The 17,145-nt window shown below is 36.6% G+C and overlaps 1 pseudogene; it reads right to left on the bottom strand.

Moving 5' to 3' along the window:
- Window positions 1-292: 292 nt before the first annotated feature.
- Window positions 293-13,362, bottom strand: LOC109159398 (annotated as a pseudogene).
- Between the last annotated feature and the right edge of the window lie 3,783 nt (window positions 13,363-17,145).

The following is a 17,145-nucleotide window of genomic DNA, read 5'->3' as shown; positions in this document are numbered from 1 at the left end:
AATTTCTTTTTTAAATTAAATTTAATTAAAAACTAATTACAATTTTAACAATTAGAAAATAAAATAGTATAGATAATTTAAACAAAAATTAATACAATCGTAAAACCTATGTAATGTATTATTGTGAAATAAATTTTTACTAAATCTTACACAAAACATATTTTTTGAAAAAGTTCACAAGTTTATAAGCCCATCTAAACTTCTACTGAATTGGACCATTAGCACAAAAGAGTAAAAAGTAAAACAAATACCAATTCAAATACGTACTTGGCTTATTACTAAACTATTATAATTAAAGAGGTTGCTTGCTAACCCACTGATCAGCGTCAATGAATTTGGTGATGTTGACAAAGTACTCAGTCATTTCTTGGCTCAATTGTGCCTCCCATGCAACTCTCTTTGAGGTGTTAGACCCCGGGCCATAGCAGATTATTTCAGCAAATGTTAATTGATCCCTAGAGGAAAAAAAGAAGTAAAATAAGATTATACATTATTGGCAAGGTCTTGGAAGACATGCCTGCCCACAAGAAGAGGTCATGACCTCCACTAGCGGGTTCAAAATCGGCTACTGGCCAGTTAACACCAGATCGGTAAGAGGGAACGTCAGACTCCCCACGTTGGGGGCTGAGCCAGTCCCATCGGATAGGTTAACTATTACTATTCGACATGATAAGATTTTCCTAAATAATTTAGGAAAATTTATATTTTTGATTTTTCAATTATACCCATGGTATTGACTTAATTAGTCCATAAATTATTTGCGTGACCATCTTTAACCCATACAAAGTAGTAAATTTAGTCCATTAAGGACCAAATTAACTACTTTATTAAATGACATATTTGTGGCTGAAATAGTCATCGAGAGAAAAAAGATGTAGTCTTACACTTGATTCGCATAAAACCAAGAATCCCAACCATAAGGAACAATGACGTCGGAGAGGGAGGAGTTAAAAAATATGACCCTAGCATAGGCTCTCCATGGCCTTCCCAAGATTGCCTTGCCACTTCCAGTCACATTGCAGTTCTTGAAAACAAATGCATTGCTATCATTTGCACCTGACCTTCCTTGTGCTGTTATGTATCCTTTACTGCCTTCTCGTCGCGATTTCCCAACATTCACCACTATTGTACACTCCTAAAAACACAACATCAAACAAAACATTATAGAAAATTAGTCGACTCAATAAGTTCTTTGATTTTAAATCTATTTATTGAGATTAAGTTACCAAATAGATTTAAACGGTAATGGTGATCAAAACTCCAAGGCTCAATGGTGATCAATATGAAAGTTAAGGACTAAACTTGATGGAGTCACTGCCCACTGCACTCAAAGGACTACTATTGGTACTATCTCTTTTGTATTTTCTTTATTCAAGAAGTTAAAAAAAAATATATATCTTTAGACATGAATTACAAATTTGATTTTAAAAAAACTCATTCCGTCAACTATCATGTAATATGATGGCATCCCAGTTACTATTCCAAATGGATGGTCGTCATAGGTATAGAACAGATATTCCGTTGTAAAGAATCCATTCCATTTTATGTGTCTGATTAAGTTAACCAGACTTGACTGAAGTTATTTTTAATTTGTTTTTTCATTATATATTTAGAAACTAACTTAAACACAAAAAAATAAATTTCGACTAATGATGCAAACAAACAAATTAAGGGCTAGAAAACTAAGCGTACCTTAAAAATAGACTGACCGGCACCAAAGATGAAGTCTACGGCCCCTTCAATGATGCAACGCTTGAAATAATGTCTGCCCATGGCATCCAACAACGTGTCTTGCACGCCGTAAAAACCACAATCGTAAAACGTCATTCTGTCTCCAATAACCTTAGCTGCCACAGCCGGTATTGTGGGATGACTTGACTTCAGCATTGGAGGATAATTGTAAGAATTCTGTTCAAGGGTATACATAACAGTAGTTATGAATGGATAAACAACAACTAATCAGCTAATGTTATCAACTAGTTATATCCTCTAATGAACCCAATTAGCTAACAGCTATCCGCTATCCGCTATTAGCTATCAACTAACATCTATTTACCAAACAAGGCCTATATCTACACTTTAGGGGTATTTGGAAAATAGTTGTTAGTTAATTGGGTTAGTAGATTTGACTAATTGATAGCATTAGTTGATCGATTGTAAAAAAGTGTTTGGTAAATTAGCTATTAGCTGATAGCTAATTACATGTAAAATGTTGATTAAAAAATCTGTTTTGTGCAGCTTTTTGAATTTTATTAGCCTTTTGAAGTAATAAGTTACAAAAAAACTAATTAATTAAACACTCATATTGATTATTAATCAAGTCAAACAACTAATAGTGATCAAATAAATCAAAATTAGCTGATAAGGTAACTATGTTACCAAATAAATCCTTTGTTTTCGTTTTCTCACGTTTTGTGAATCAATTTGACCAAATTTCACTACATTAAGGAACTGATCGAATTTAGTGTTTGTACCACAAAATTAAGGTTTTCAACTTTGATATTGTCCGCAAAGCATGAAAAAGTTGGGCTTGAGCTGAAAGAATACTGCTCCCCCAAACAATGCTGGCTTTTTCATTACCTTCTCCTTTGAGATAAATATATTGCTTGTGATACGAAATTGTTACCTGTTCCCTACATATATATAAAAATGACCAAAATCAATATAATAACAACGAAATGAAATAGGTGTATGTGAAACAAAATAGCATTTTCAGTTTTCAAAAAAAAAAAAAAAGCATTTTCAAGTATAGGTTTATCTCATATTTGGTAAGTATTTTTACTTTAAGAATATAATTCCCAACAAGCAGGGGAATAGATACTCATTTCAAGCACACAAGGAATAATTGGCTCTAATGCTCTATTTGTGGGGATCACTACGAAAAGTACGCATTTCTAAAATCTGCCCAACGCTTCACACTCAATTTACACAAAATTAGTCCTGAAATATATCAAATTAGACATATCCATAAGCAAACATCCCCAGGATCTAAGAGAATGCCTTGACCAATGAGGAAGGAGGCAGTCGTGTTCCTGGAGATCGGTTTCTCACCCAGAACAAACTAGAGGTGCCACTTGCACCTTGGCCATCGAAAAGGACACCCTAGTGTCAAGAATTAACTGTTGGAAAAAATAGCATTAAAATGATATTTTGAGTGATTATTTTGTGGTACAAATATATGTGGGATCCACTTCCGATTTGGGTCGGGTCAAGGTGGATTCGGGTTCTTCGTAGTGAGACGAAGAATTTGATATAATGTACGCTCAAAATGGGTAATAGGTGAATGAGAAATTGATTCTCAAAGTGAACCTATTTCAGAGAAGTCAAAATCTTAAGATAGTTGCTAATTAAATTAGCTATTGTTGTGATTTGTTTGTACCCGAAATGTGCAAGGTTTTAAGCTTGATAGCTAATTAAAGAATTAGCTGTGATGTGTATCACGAAGGCATAAGCTTAAAACATGATTAAGCTTTGAGAAAGCTTAAAATAATGATTTGGGATTCAAAGTGAAGTTTCGTGCTTTTGAGCACAAATTCATGCTTTGGTTTTTGGACTCCTTTCGTGTGAGTCCTTTCGTGTAGCACCAGTTTGGTGCTTCTAGCACGAGTCAATGCTATTTGCATTGATTCGTGCTGCACCGTTTCGGTGCTTGCGGACCACTCGGGTGTGGTTTCCGGTCCCAATTCGTTAACCTTTCGGGTTTGTACGGACTTCTCGGTCACTCAGATATTTGAAACGGGACGTTATGGTCGGTACGAATTAATCGGATATTAAGTTCGTGACCGTTGATATTATTTCGATAATAAGTACGACCGTTTCAAACGTTATAATTCAATTTTTAAATTGAATTTATGTTGGTTAATGTGTCATAATAATGCTATTAAGTACCAACCTCCTATATAAGAGTGTAGTGGGAGTAGAGGCTTTTCACCTGCATAGTGAGACAACTAGTGAGGGAAGAACACGAGAGTACACAACACACAAAGATAAGCACTTTTTCTTCTCAAAAATTCTGCTCCTACTCCATTCTTGAAGCCGTGTTTTGCCTGTGCTCTTGTTCGCCGGGTTCGTTCGTTTGGGTGCTCAAACGTCGAACCGTTGTACGTTTTATCCTGGGAAACCTAGGCCACAACGCTCCTAGCACTTTTGGGAGGTGGCAAATAAGGTTTTAAGGAAAGAAAGGCACCTTGCCTAACTCGTACATTTCTTTCTTCTTCTCCTTGTTTCTTGTTTTAGGATTATGCTCTAAGCAAAAATCCGTTCTTTCTTGTTGATTTGGAGTTATAATCTGAGGATTATAAGTTCCTTTTGGTTGATATATATTGTTATATCTTTCTCGTAGATATATACGTATATATAACCTTTGGATCCGTTTTATATATATTTGTGTGTATATATATATTTTGGATATAAATATCCAATAATATTTTATATACTTGTGTGTGTATATATAAATATTATTTTTTGGGATATTAAATCGATTGTGGTTCATTATCACCAACAATCTTAAAACCTTATTTCTTTTTGATAATGAACAAGTCGATGGATTCCAAAAGTGTTGGATCCGTGAATGTTGCCGGAGGTGCACATTCAAATGGTCGGAACGGCAACGATGTTGCACATTCCGTGATGCCAGTTGATGGCAGCAACGTTGGAAATGATGTTTCCATGGGAGTTGCTAAATCACACGATAGTGCTCCGGAGAACTTTGGTTCACGATCCGGTAGACTAGTGGCTAATGGCACACAATTGGTACCTATTGTGTTGCCTAGTGGATCGGCTAAAAGCCACGAAGGATCCTATGATGGTGTAATGACTACATGGTCTGAGGACTATGGTAGTGTTACCAATGACTTCAACCGTAATCAAAGGAAACTCAAGCGGAAGCTTAGCTTTCAAGAAGATTACGAGAAGAAGGATAAATGCCACTATGAAGCGAATCGTCATCCTGGTGAAAAGGTTGATGACAATTTCGCTATGTTTAAAACATGTGGATGGTTGGACGAGTGAGGTCACAACCAAGGTACCCCCGATGTGCGCTATGGACCACCCTTCGTGGAGTGGACGGTTGGAAAATGGAACAAGGCACACGAGTTGAAGGACTACTACGAGATAGGAATAATGGAAATTGGTTTCCAATGTAGTTTTTTCTATTTATTTATTTTGAATAAATATTGTAGTATCCTTGTAATATTTTTATTTGAATAAAAATATAATTGTTCCATTGAGTTGAATCTTGGTACATACAAATTATTTGCTAGAATAATGTCAAATGTATGAAATGATTCAATATGGGTGCGTAGTGCATCACGTAGCATTATGTGGAAAATGCTAAAATGACTTAACGGCCGGAACGAAATGTAACAAGCGCGTTACATGTTGAAATTCCGTAACGAACTTCGGTTCTAGTTCATGTAGAACGATACGGATTTCAAGGATCAATTTGTCAAAAATTGGAATAACTATATAATCGTGAGCGTCACAGCTCATGTGTTGAATATTTTAAATAATATTCTGAGAACGATTATATGAGTTTGATTCAACTAGTGGGAAATTTGGTTGATTTGTTCTCGTTAATTATGTTATAATTGACTTGATCAAAAATTTCAAATTATACTAGTATATTTATTTTGAGACAAATTGTGTCTTGGTGAATAGTGCTTTTGTAGCACTAATGGATAGTGCAATTTAATTTGGCACTTTGAAGTGCAAATTAAAACACTGCAACAGTTGTATTAAGCACTAGGTAGAGTGCCTAGTTAGGTACTTTCGGCCACTTGGTGGCTGCACCTTTAGGTGTTGAAAACTTAAGCAATTGGTGCTTTGGTAATAGCAATAAAGGTGCTAGATTATGATTGGTCATAATGCTAATCTACTTAGCTTAAACCTTTCGTATAGTATGTGGCTAATTAAATTTAGCGTTGTAAAAGTGCTTTGTGATTAACACGAAAGGAAGTTTGGTTAATTGTGTAATTAACTAATAATCCTAGCTAGTACAAAGTAGCACTGTAATTATAATTTAAGCAACCGAATGTTGTTGTGAGTTTATAATTTAAAAGCAATAGAGATTGCTTTGGAATCGGCGCGTTAGTTTGGGAGCAATGATTCGTGCTTGGTATAGCATGTTTCGTGCTTCATTACTAAGCACTGATTCGTGCTTCAATGTTGGAAGCACTGGTTCGGGTTTGTGGCCTTTCGGTCAAAACCGAATGGATTTGTAAAGGCTAACCCGTCAGCTTCTACGAGATGTGCTAACGTGTAGCACATGTTTATTCTTTATAAGAATAAAAGAGATAAACCAAATTAATCGTGGATTAATGCGGTTACGAACGATCGATGTAGTGAATATGAAACACCTATTGGTGATTTCTGCGAAAGCGTTGGTATTGTACTCGAAAGTACGATACGATATTCACCTCAATCGAACGTTGTTACCGAACATAAATATCAAGGCGTTGATAAGTTCGGGTCTACCTCATAGTATGTGGGGTGAGACATTTCTTTGGACAAGTAAGTACCTTTTAAATAAGGTTACCCGCATGAAATTCTTACGAATTATGGGTACGTAGGAAGTTTCCTACTAATGCCTGAAATGTGGGGGTGTCTTGCCAAAGTTGTGTACTGGTTCTTAGTACACGAGTCCTATAGTGTGGATGTACGTAAGAACACAATAAATTGAATCAAGAAATTCATCATTCTTTGGAAAATGTATTTTTGTGAAGATTCAATAAAGGACCTAGCACGTTGAAAGGAACTTTCGGCGTAGCTATGGTTGAAGGGTATGAAAGAGAACCCGAGCTCAAAGATAGACGTAGCAAGAGAGCTAGGATTGAACAATCCTTTGGTCCAGATTTTCTGACGTACATGCTAGAATGTGACGCGCATATTCTAACTTGTTTACTAGAAAATAAATTGGATTTTCTGACAAGGTTGTTAGAAAACAAGCCTCGAATGTATGTAGAAGTTGTGACTTCTACAGATGGACCAACCCGAGAGAGGCTATTGAGAGTGAAGTAGATTCTATCTTAGAGAATCATACTTGGAACTGGTCGTTCTTCCTCCAGGTTGTAAAACCTCGGGATCCTAAGTGGATCACTAGTCGGAAGATAAAACCGGTTAGTTATATCGAAGTAAAATGGCCAGGCTTGTAAGTGTAGATTACATGCAACGTGAGTGCCACGGTTACTTCGATATGTATTCTCTGATGATGAGAATGAAATCCATTAGTATGATACTTGCCATAGCCGTCTAACGAGACTTGGAAGTTCATCAAAATGGATGTGTTGCTTTCTTAGTAGACATGGAACGACCTGAGGGTCTGTGGTTCCACGATGTGAAAAGAAAGTGTGTAATTGGTGAGATCATTGTATGGTTCGAAACAATTGCCTTAGTAGTTGGCATGTGAGGTTTTGATCATGCAGTGATGACCAACGAGTTTAGTATAAATGAAAGTGAAGGCGTGTCTACGTATTACGTACGATGGACGGTGAAATCACTGTTTGTTTATACACGACAAACTCAACGTGGGTAGTAACCATCACATGATCAATTCTACCGAGAACATGTTAAATTTGAGATTTGACGTGCGATCAAAGGTGTGGGCTTGGCAGATTTAATCTTTGAGATTAAAATTGTGAGAAGACCGTATGGTCTCGTGTTAAGTCAATCTCATTGTGTTGATTAAATCCTTACAAAGGATGTTAATCAAGTGGCTTGGACACCGTTAGATACTAACGTACAACTAGCCAATAATCTCGGAGATTGTACTTCTCACGGAGAATACATTCAGATTATCGGTAGTTTAATTGTATCAAATGGGTTGTACTAGGCCGGATATTGCCTTAGTGGTTAACGAACTCGGTGACATACGAGTAACCCTAGTGTTATGCACTAGAAGGCAATCGTGAAAGTTATGAGATACTCAAGGTATGCTCATGACGTTGGACTGCACTAAGTGAGATATCTAGCTGTACTTGGAAAATATAGCACGGATATCAAAGGATACTAAGTCCATTAAAGGCTACGTCCTTACGTAGGCTAGTGCAGTCGGTTGGACGGAAATTCTCGAAATGAATTTGTGATAGCTAAGATTCGACGGGATCAAAGCTGAGAGCCTTACACTCGTGTCGCGAGCGAGTAGGCCGAATGGCTATGCCATTATTTCGAGAATGTTCCCAGTGCTAAGCTCGTACCTCCAATTTATGTGCATTGCGATAGTCAAGCCAAAATTGGTTAAGTACAGAGTTAAATATGGAATGGTAAGTCAGGACTTATAAGTCGTAGATATAATACCATTAAACAATTTCTCACAACGGGAGTTATCTCTATTGACTACGTGATGTCAAAAGATAACGTAGCGGCCGCTAACTCGCTAACCCGAGGGTAAGCAAATGGTTGTGGAGAAGTTGGAACGAGGAATGGGTCTAAAGCCCTTGGACTAAAAGTTCTATAGTGGATACCCAACCTAGCTGACACCTAGGTTCAATGAGACAACTAAATTATGGAACGGAGCGTGTCACTGTGGGGGTCTCGGACTCCCTACCACTCCTCGTTAGAAACAGTGACTCCCGCGTAAGGTTAGCATGTTGGTGCTTTAATGATTCGAATGTCGGTTGACATGTGTGAGTATGCGGGATACTCGGAAAAGAATCACCTATGTGAGAGAGAAGTGAGGGTCGCTTCAAAGGAGAATTGATGGGCACAATTCTTCACAAACTCTTGCAGAACCAGGACGGTGACCCACGACCAAAATGGGCACACTCATGAGAACAGAGCATGGTTGGGAGGTTCCTGTGTGAGATATGTCATCGTCTACACAAACGGCAGTCGGTTCAAAGACATCGCGTTCTACCGTACAGCCAGTAGAGTAAACATGTCTTCACAAGGGAAGGTTCAAAGGGTATAGTGATCCCTACCTATCCTATGCAGGGATCGACCGTTAAACACAGTTGTTTCTGATTTCAAAATACCCTGAAAATCATTTTTCATTCATGTGGGGGATTGTTGGAAAAAATAGCATTAAAATGATATTTTGAGTGATTATTTTGTGGTACAAATATATGTGGGATCCACTTCCGATTTGGGTCGGGTCAAGGTGGATTCGGGTTCTTCGTAGTGAGACGAAGAATTTGATATAATGTACGCTCAAAATGGGTAATAGGTGAATGAGAAATTGATTCTCAAAGTGAACCTATTTCAGAGAAGTCAAAATCTTAAGATAGTTGCTAATTAAATTAGCTATTGTTGTGATTTGTTTGTACCCGAAATGTGCAAGGTTTTAAGCTTGATAGCTAATTAAAGAATTTGCTGTGATGTGTATCACGAAGGCATAAGCTTAAAACATGATTAAGCTTTGAGAAAGCTTAAAATAATGATTTGGGATTCAAAGTGAAGTTTCGTGCTTTTGAGCACAAATTCATGCTTTGGTTTTTGGACTCCTTTCGTGTGAGTCCTTTCGTGTAGCACCAGTTTGGTGCTTCTAGCACGAGTCAATGTTATTTGCATTGATTCGTGCTGCACCGTTTCGGTGCTTGCGGACCACTCGGGTGTGGTTTCCGGTCCCAATTCGTTAACCTTTCGGGTTTGTACGGACTTCTCGGTCACTCAGATATTTGAAACGGGACGTTATGGTCGGTACGAATTAATCGGATATTAAGTTCGTGACCGTTGATATTATTTCGATAATAAGTACGACCGTTTCAAACGTTATAATTCAATTTTTAAATTGAATTTATGTTGGTTAATGTGTCATAATAATTCTATTAAGTACCAACCTCCTATATAAGAGTGTAGTGGGAGTAGAGGCTTTTCACCTGCATAGTGAGACAACTAGTGAGGGAAGAACACGAGAGTACACAACACACAAAGATAAGCACTTTTTCTTCTCAAAAATTCTGCTCCTACTCCATTCTTGAAGCTGTGTTTTGCCCGTGCTCTTGTTCGCCGGGTTCGTTCGTTTGGTTGCTCAAACGTCGAACCGTTGTACGTTTTATCCTGGGAAACCTAGGCCACAACGCTCCTAGCACTTTTGGGAGGTGGCAAATAAGGTTTTAAGGAAAGAAAGGCACCTTGCCTAACTCGTACATTTCTTTCTTCTTCTCCTTATTTCTTGTTTTAGGATTATGCTCTAAGCAAAAATCTGTTCTTTCTTGTTGATTTGGAGTTATAATCTGAGGATTATAAGTTCCTTTTGGTTGATATATATTGTTATATCTTTCTCGTAGATATATACGTATATATAACCTTTGGATCCGTTTTATATATATTTGTGTGTATATATATATTTCGGATATAAATATCCAATAATATTTTATATACTTGTGTGTGTATATATAAATATTATTTTTTGGTATATTAAATCGGTTGTGGTTCATTATCACCAACATTAACTTGAACTCTCTAAGGGTTGGACCCGACGTCCAACCGCTGGCTTGAGAGTTAGGAATGTCATCGGCGTATGTGTAGCCTAGCAATAGTGGGGGGCACACCCAACCCGACGTAGTAGGCGGTCATTAGACCGGAGGCTTAGGCAAACCCACCCCCAATCACCAAAGCACTCTTCAAGCTCGGGTAAGCAGCCCAAGGAATTAGTAACAACATTGTAGTGGGCCTACAACCCAAGTCATAAAAAAAAAAACATTCTAGACGGGCCCACATGTAGGGAAGGCGACTCGATATGGCTTGCATGTAGGGAAGGCAGTGAAAAAAAATCCTTTGTAGGCTCACAAGCAGGGAAGGTGACATAAGAAGGAAACACACATCAAACAAAAAAAAGTGGAAAAAAGTGAAGGCATAACAATATCTTGACAGACCTCACATAAGGATGACGGTGGGTGCCTTGATGCTCAAAAAGAGAATATGTTGGCTTGGAGGCCCAACAGGATTTAAGTGAGCCTAAAGGCTTGTCAAGAGGGAGAAGTCAAGACGTGAGATTCTCACAACCGTCCAAAAGAGGAACATGTAGCACGGAAGTATTATATAGATGAGTAAAATGAAGAAGACGGGGAAGATTTTGTTTAGGAGCATCCGATGATCCGAACAACGGTTGGAGCCTTTGGGCTCAAGGTCGAGAGCAAAGCTCGAGAATAGTTATAGGTGTTAGAAAAGCTCCAATTTGACGAGGTGAGTGTAGAAGTTTTGGTGCGAGATTGTGAGGGGGGACTCGTGATGGACTCATGGTATCTAGGATCGATGATAATTGGGTTAGAGAGGGGCCTAAAATGATGTTTAGTTCAAGTTAAGCTAGAACTACCAAAAAAGAGGGGAAAAAATATAGTCACAAAGACTCAAACCCCTAACTTACAAGTACATCTTACTCTAGCTAGCCTACCATGTTTCTTGTGCAAATGGAAGCAATAAAATTAGCGAATGATCGAGAAAGATATGGGGTGGCAACTTGTGGTGTTGACAAGTTGGTAGACGAGGTTGATCGAAGAATGACAATCACTCATTTCATGTGTGGACATGCTTGATATGAGGCATGGTAATTAGTCCATTGGTTTCTAGGGCTAGAGCCAAAGGCCTAGTCTTACTGGGACTTGATCGTTATCAGGCTGGATTTATTATTTATTTATGTGGGACATGTACTTGGTTAATAATATTATTATTTTAATCCATCCCCTTGTATTTATACTTGATTTATTATGAGTCTGTCTTATAAAATTATTACAATCAACAATAATTCAATTTGTGAAGTCTATTCCTTCTAAAAATCAACCAGTAGAAGAGAATTCATTTTTTGAATTAAACATGTTGATAGATGATGTTGGAATTTTTAGCTAAAAATGATATTTTGAGTGATTATTTTGTAGTACAAATATATGTGGCGTTCACTTTCGTAGTGAGACGAAGAAATTGATATATTGTACGCTCAAAATGGGTAATAGGTGAATGAGAAATTGACTCTCAAAGTGAACCTATTTGAGAGAAGTCTAAATTACGAAAGGATAATTAAGCAAGTAGTTAATTAGTATTTTGTGCTAATGAAATCGTTAAGCACGAGATGTGCTTTTGTTAAACTTTACCGAAACCTTAAGTACGAAAGCTTATAAATGGGAATTGGGTTTTTAGCCCAATTCGTGCTCTGCTTTCGGTGCTATACGAAAGTGTTGTGTAATTAAACTTTGGAAGCATAATTTGAGTATTGAGACTAATGCACAATTCGGTGCATGTGGATTGAGTGAAAGAAGCACAAATTGCGCTTATGTACACGAATCAGTAGGCACGAATCAATGATGTATGCGTTGATTCCTGCTACACTTTAGCACCACACGGGTGTGGTTTTCGATCCCATTTTAAATATCCTTCGATTTGTATGGACTTCTCGGTCACTCAGATATTTTGAAACGGGTCGTTTGGTCGGTACAAATTAATCAGATATTAAATTTGTGACTGTTGATATTATTACGATAATAAGTACGACCGTTTTAAATATTATTATCCCATTATTAAATTGAATATATGTTGGATTAATGTGTCATTATAATGTTATTAAGTTCCTTCTCCTACATAAGCTTGTTGTTGGCAGAATGTTTTGCTGGCCATTTTTGAAAATTCTCAAAACTTTTCTTTTTTGTTTCTCTCTACTCTCAATTCGTTTACAAAAGAAAAGAAATTATGCCAACATCTTTCGTAAAATATCAGAGTGCTCAACTTGTGTTCTAGTTCTCCGCGCTTTGGGTTGGAGTGCTCGAACGCCAAAGTCGTAGTCTGTTTTATCCTAAGAGACTGATGCCACAATGCTCATAGCACCCTCGGGAGGTGGCGAATCGGTTTTAAGGAGAGTGTGTGTACACACGACTCGGATTTCTGCTTCTTCTTTTTCTTCTTGTTTTTGGTTTCGTACCAAGTATGGTGGGATTAATTTCGTGAAAATTAAATCCCTTGTACTAGTTGTGGTAGAGATTATTTTTGATAAAATAAATCCCTATTTTGGTAATATACATACCTAGCTCATATATATATATATATATATATGTAATTTTGGTTTTGTACCAAACTTGGTTGCAATTAATTTTCTATAAATTAAATTCTATTTTCGCATAAATATATATTTTGTGCATCGATTTATTCACCAATATCCAACGGAGAGAAATTGAAGTTTGAAAACAAATATATTTAATTAAAAATCACATTAAGAAAAAGTATAATCATAAAATAAATGTATGCGTACATGTAGATGCCAGGCTTGATGGAAATGCAAACCCATTGAGAATTGTTGGAGGGGACTGAATCAATGGCTGATTGGATGGTTTTGAAGTCGGACGACCCTGACTGGCCAACATGGATGGTCAAATATTGTGCTCGTCCTCCCCTCACCCATCCCAAAACCAACAAAAAGAGGAACCCAATATTCTTCACCATATATGTTTACTCACCACCTTACTTACCAATGAACAATATAATGGCACATTATATTATTTTGGTCAGTTTTCAGAGCAAAACCCAATAATGCTGAGTTGATATAAACGAAAGTGCTGCATGCCATGCCCATGCGTGTCCACATGTCCAAGATAGTGTAGTCTTTTTCTAGATTCCCCGTCGCCCTCGCCGGTTTTTATCCTAACTCGCTCCTGCTCGTCGTTTACATTCCCTGTCATGAAACTTTCTTCGATGCGTTTTAAGGCAAATTTGAATTACAGATGATAATGATATTGGATATGGTTTTCTTCTACAACTCTTTTTACAAATAATCTAATATGATGTTATTTAATTTCTAATGTGATCAGTTTATATATGATTAGCCGAATGAGGAAAAATGTATTTTTAGTCCATTAAATGTCCTAACTAGATGTTTTAGTAAATAACTTTTACCATTGCAATATACCCTCTAATATTCAAAGAAGATACAGTTTTAATCCACGAACAAACTATTAAATTCTACGAAGTATTAAAATTTTACTTAGTACATGAGTATTTTAGTACTTTAATTTAAAAAAAAAATAATCATTTTTAGTCTCAATAATATTTCATTTGTAAAATTAAAAAAAAATGATTTTAATATGGAAAATAGGGACGATATACCTCAATTGAAAAAGGAAAATTTAGTAGAGAAGGTTTCGATTTTCTATTTTGCAAATAAATACCAAAACTAAAAAAAAAAAAAAAAACATTAAAAAATAAAGATAATAAAATTTTATGTAAATACAATTGTGCATTTAAAAATACTTGACACTGCATTTGCGGACAAGTAAAAGTGCCTCTAGAAAGTCTTTTGATGACACGCAGGAGGAAGGTGATGAGAATCAGGTATGGTAATGAAATTCATGCACTGCCAAACATTTTATGGTAATGAAATTCATGCACTGCCAAACATTTTTAAATGCACTATTATAAAAATGTCACCGCATGTTTTTTCCTTTTTTGTAAATACACTGTTAAGTATTTCTAAATGCACATTATATTTTTCATTTTTTTTTTGAAAGTTACTGGCTCTATTACATTGTAGTATCTGTTCATATACTTTCTCAACGCCTCCACTGAAGCTCGAACTCATAATCTTCTAAATAGAAGTCCAACTCGGATACCATTAGACCACATAGTCCTGGTTAAATGCACATTATATAATTACAGAAATTTACAAAAATTATAGAGGATGTCGCGGAATGTCTTTATTATTAAAAAGAAAAAAAAAAAAAAAAAAAAAAAAAAAAAAAAAAAACAAACTTTCCGCTACACCCTCTCCACAGAAGGTGTCGCAAAAAGTCTTTATTTAAAAATATAAATTAATAAATAAAATATGCTTTCTACGACACCCGTAAGAGTATCGCGGAAAACTATGCCTTTCCGTGTTACCCACATTTATTACACGTATACAAGTGTAGCGAATTCACTTGTACAAGTGTAGTTGATGTGCAAAGTTGTACTAATATTTCGTTGATTTTCAGCATTTGATCATTCTAAATGAACAGATTATATTTGTTCGCATATCTTATGTGAACTTGGTCTATATGTGTGTGGTGGTGGTTGGGAGGGGTTGAATAGTTTAAAAACATTCAAAGCTTTTTCGACTAATAAAAAGATAAATTAACTGCACCTGATCATGAACAAGGATATATGCCATAATTCTATATATATATATATATATATATATATATATATATATATGGCTCTATAATACAAGGTATGACCGGTCCTACTATGGCTTTTAATTTGATAGCTAACTAAAGGATTTCCAAATAATAAAACATGAAGAAAAACAAATAACTTTATGTCAGTTGTTCTAATAAGTTTTACACTAGAACTCCTCCCTTAAAGTAAAGTACTTTGTGTGTATAATGTAGAACGTGCAATTGTATATTCCTTTTGTCACATATAATAATAATAATAATAATAATAATAATAATAATAATAATAATAATAATAATAATAATAATAATAATAATTGTAATTTTGCATTTCCTCATTTTACGAAAATTATCAAAAATAGTTTGCTGACTTAGAATACTGATAGATTCAGTTAAGCACCTACTTAGTAATGATAGATTATGGAGCGAACATCAAAGAAAAATAAACAAACACACAGAACGAACACTCACAATGTTTACCCAGTTCGATACAGTGTGTATCTACGTCTGGGGGACGATCACATAGGCGTCCAATCCATATAATCCAATGTACAAAGGTAGATATACAATAATCTTACCCAAGTGCCCCACACAAGGTACATACCCAGTCTACACAGGTTTAGTGGATTGTTGAAGATGGAGAGCCATGCATACAGAAGTCCAATGAAATCCCTTCACTTGGAGAGCCAGCTCTGATGCAGTCCACTTCAGTGACGCTCTATAATGTTGTTCCCACAACAGTGTGATCTTAGTGTCCTTTCGTTTAAGCAGCAGTAACTCTTCTCAAGTTCATCATCTTAATCACCATGAACAAGTTGTATTGAGAAGGTGTATAACAATCAAAGATCTAAACTCATCAAGCTGATATGGAGTGTTTCTTCTTCTTATTTGGCGTAACCCTAGTTCCCTTAAAGAACTGGTACTTATAGATCCTTCTATAAACACTCTCCATAAAAGATCTTTGATTGTAGAAGGTAGGACTATAAAAGAGGAATGTAATCTCAGCAGATTAGGTCCATTACCTTCTTTGAAGATACGCTGATCGTCTTTCCATACTGAGCTGATAATACCGCGTAAGACTCTTAAGGAAACAGCTTCACTAAATCAGATCTTCAGTGTCAGTTCTTCTGTCGTTGCTTCTGCTTGATCAGTAAAATGTAGATCCAACCGGACAGACTCTAAACCTATCTTAGTATGCCATAATAATATTGCCAATTATAATATGGGGTTTTTGAACATAAAAACACTAACAAACTCCCCCTTTGGCTATTATTTGGCAAAACAACTCAACTATTTAAAAAGAACTAAGATAGGTTATTAAAAGAAGCAATCCAAGTGTCCAAAAAGATTACATAGGATAAAACGAACATAAGATCCAAAGAAGTCTAAAAACAAAAATAAACAATATCAAAACATAATGCCCAGCCAGGGCCAGAAGGTACTAACTTAAAAAACTCCCCCTGAGTTTACTACTCCCCCTTTTTGCCAATGGTAGCCAAAGATTAAGCGTTTGAGGGAGAGCCACAGTAAGACTTCACAGGATCCTCAGCAGCAGCAGTAGTATCAGACAAGCTCATGCGGAGAAGAACAGTAGTTAGCTCAGTGCGCGCACCAGTCAGTTGCTTGGCAATGATGCCGTGCACCGTCTCAAGATCAGCAACTCGCGCCTTCAATTGTTCGGAAAGCTTCTCATCTTTAGCATGAGGAGACTCATCATTCACAGCATCAGGTTCCGAATTGGATGGGGCAGTCACAGGAACGACATCCTTAATATGATCTCCAGAGAGAAGACGTTTATCAACAGTATACAGCAGCGTCGGACTGATCACTTCGCTGGGCATAGGCTTAAGACCCTGAGAGGTAAGGATGCCAAAAATCAGATTTGGAAACGGTAGTCTTACCTTCTGTTCCCGGGGATGAATCAGAGTTAGAACATGATAAAAAATCCATTTGCCCAGATCACACTGCATCTTAGTTCCAATTCTAAACAGGAACCCTGCCAGAAGCTTGCCAACTGTGTTGAAATGAGCTGATGGAAGCCAGTTGTGCAGAGCCAGGCGATGTAGAATGACATATCTAG

The sequence above is a fragment of the Ipomoea nil genome, unplaced genomic scaffold (genome assembly GCF_001879475.1).
Source record: "Ipomoea nil cultivar Tokyo-kokei standard unplaced genomic scaffold, Asagao_1.1 scaffold2827, whole genome shotgun sequence".
In the NCBI taxonomy this organism is placed as follows: Eukaryota; Viridiplantae; Streptophyta; class Magnoliopsida; order Solanales; family Convolvulaceae; genus Ipomoea; species Ipomoea nil.
Note: the sequence above shows the minus strand (reverse complement) of the source record. Positions and strands in the feature narration are given on the sequence as shown.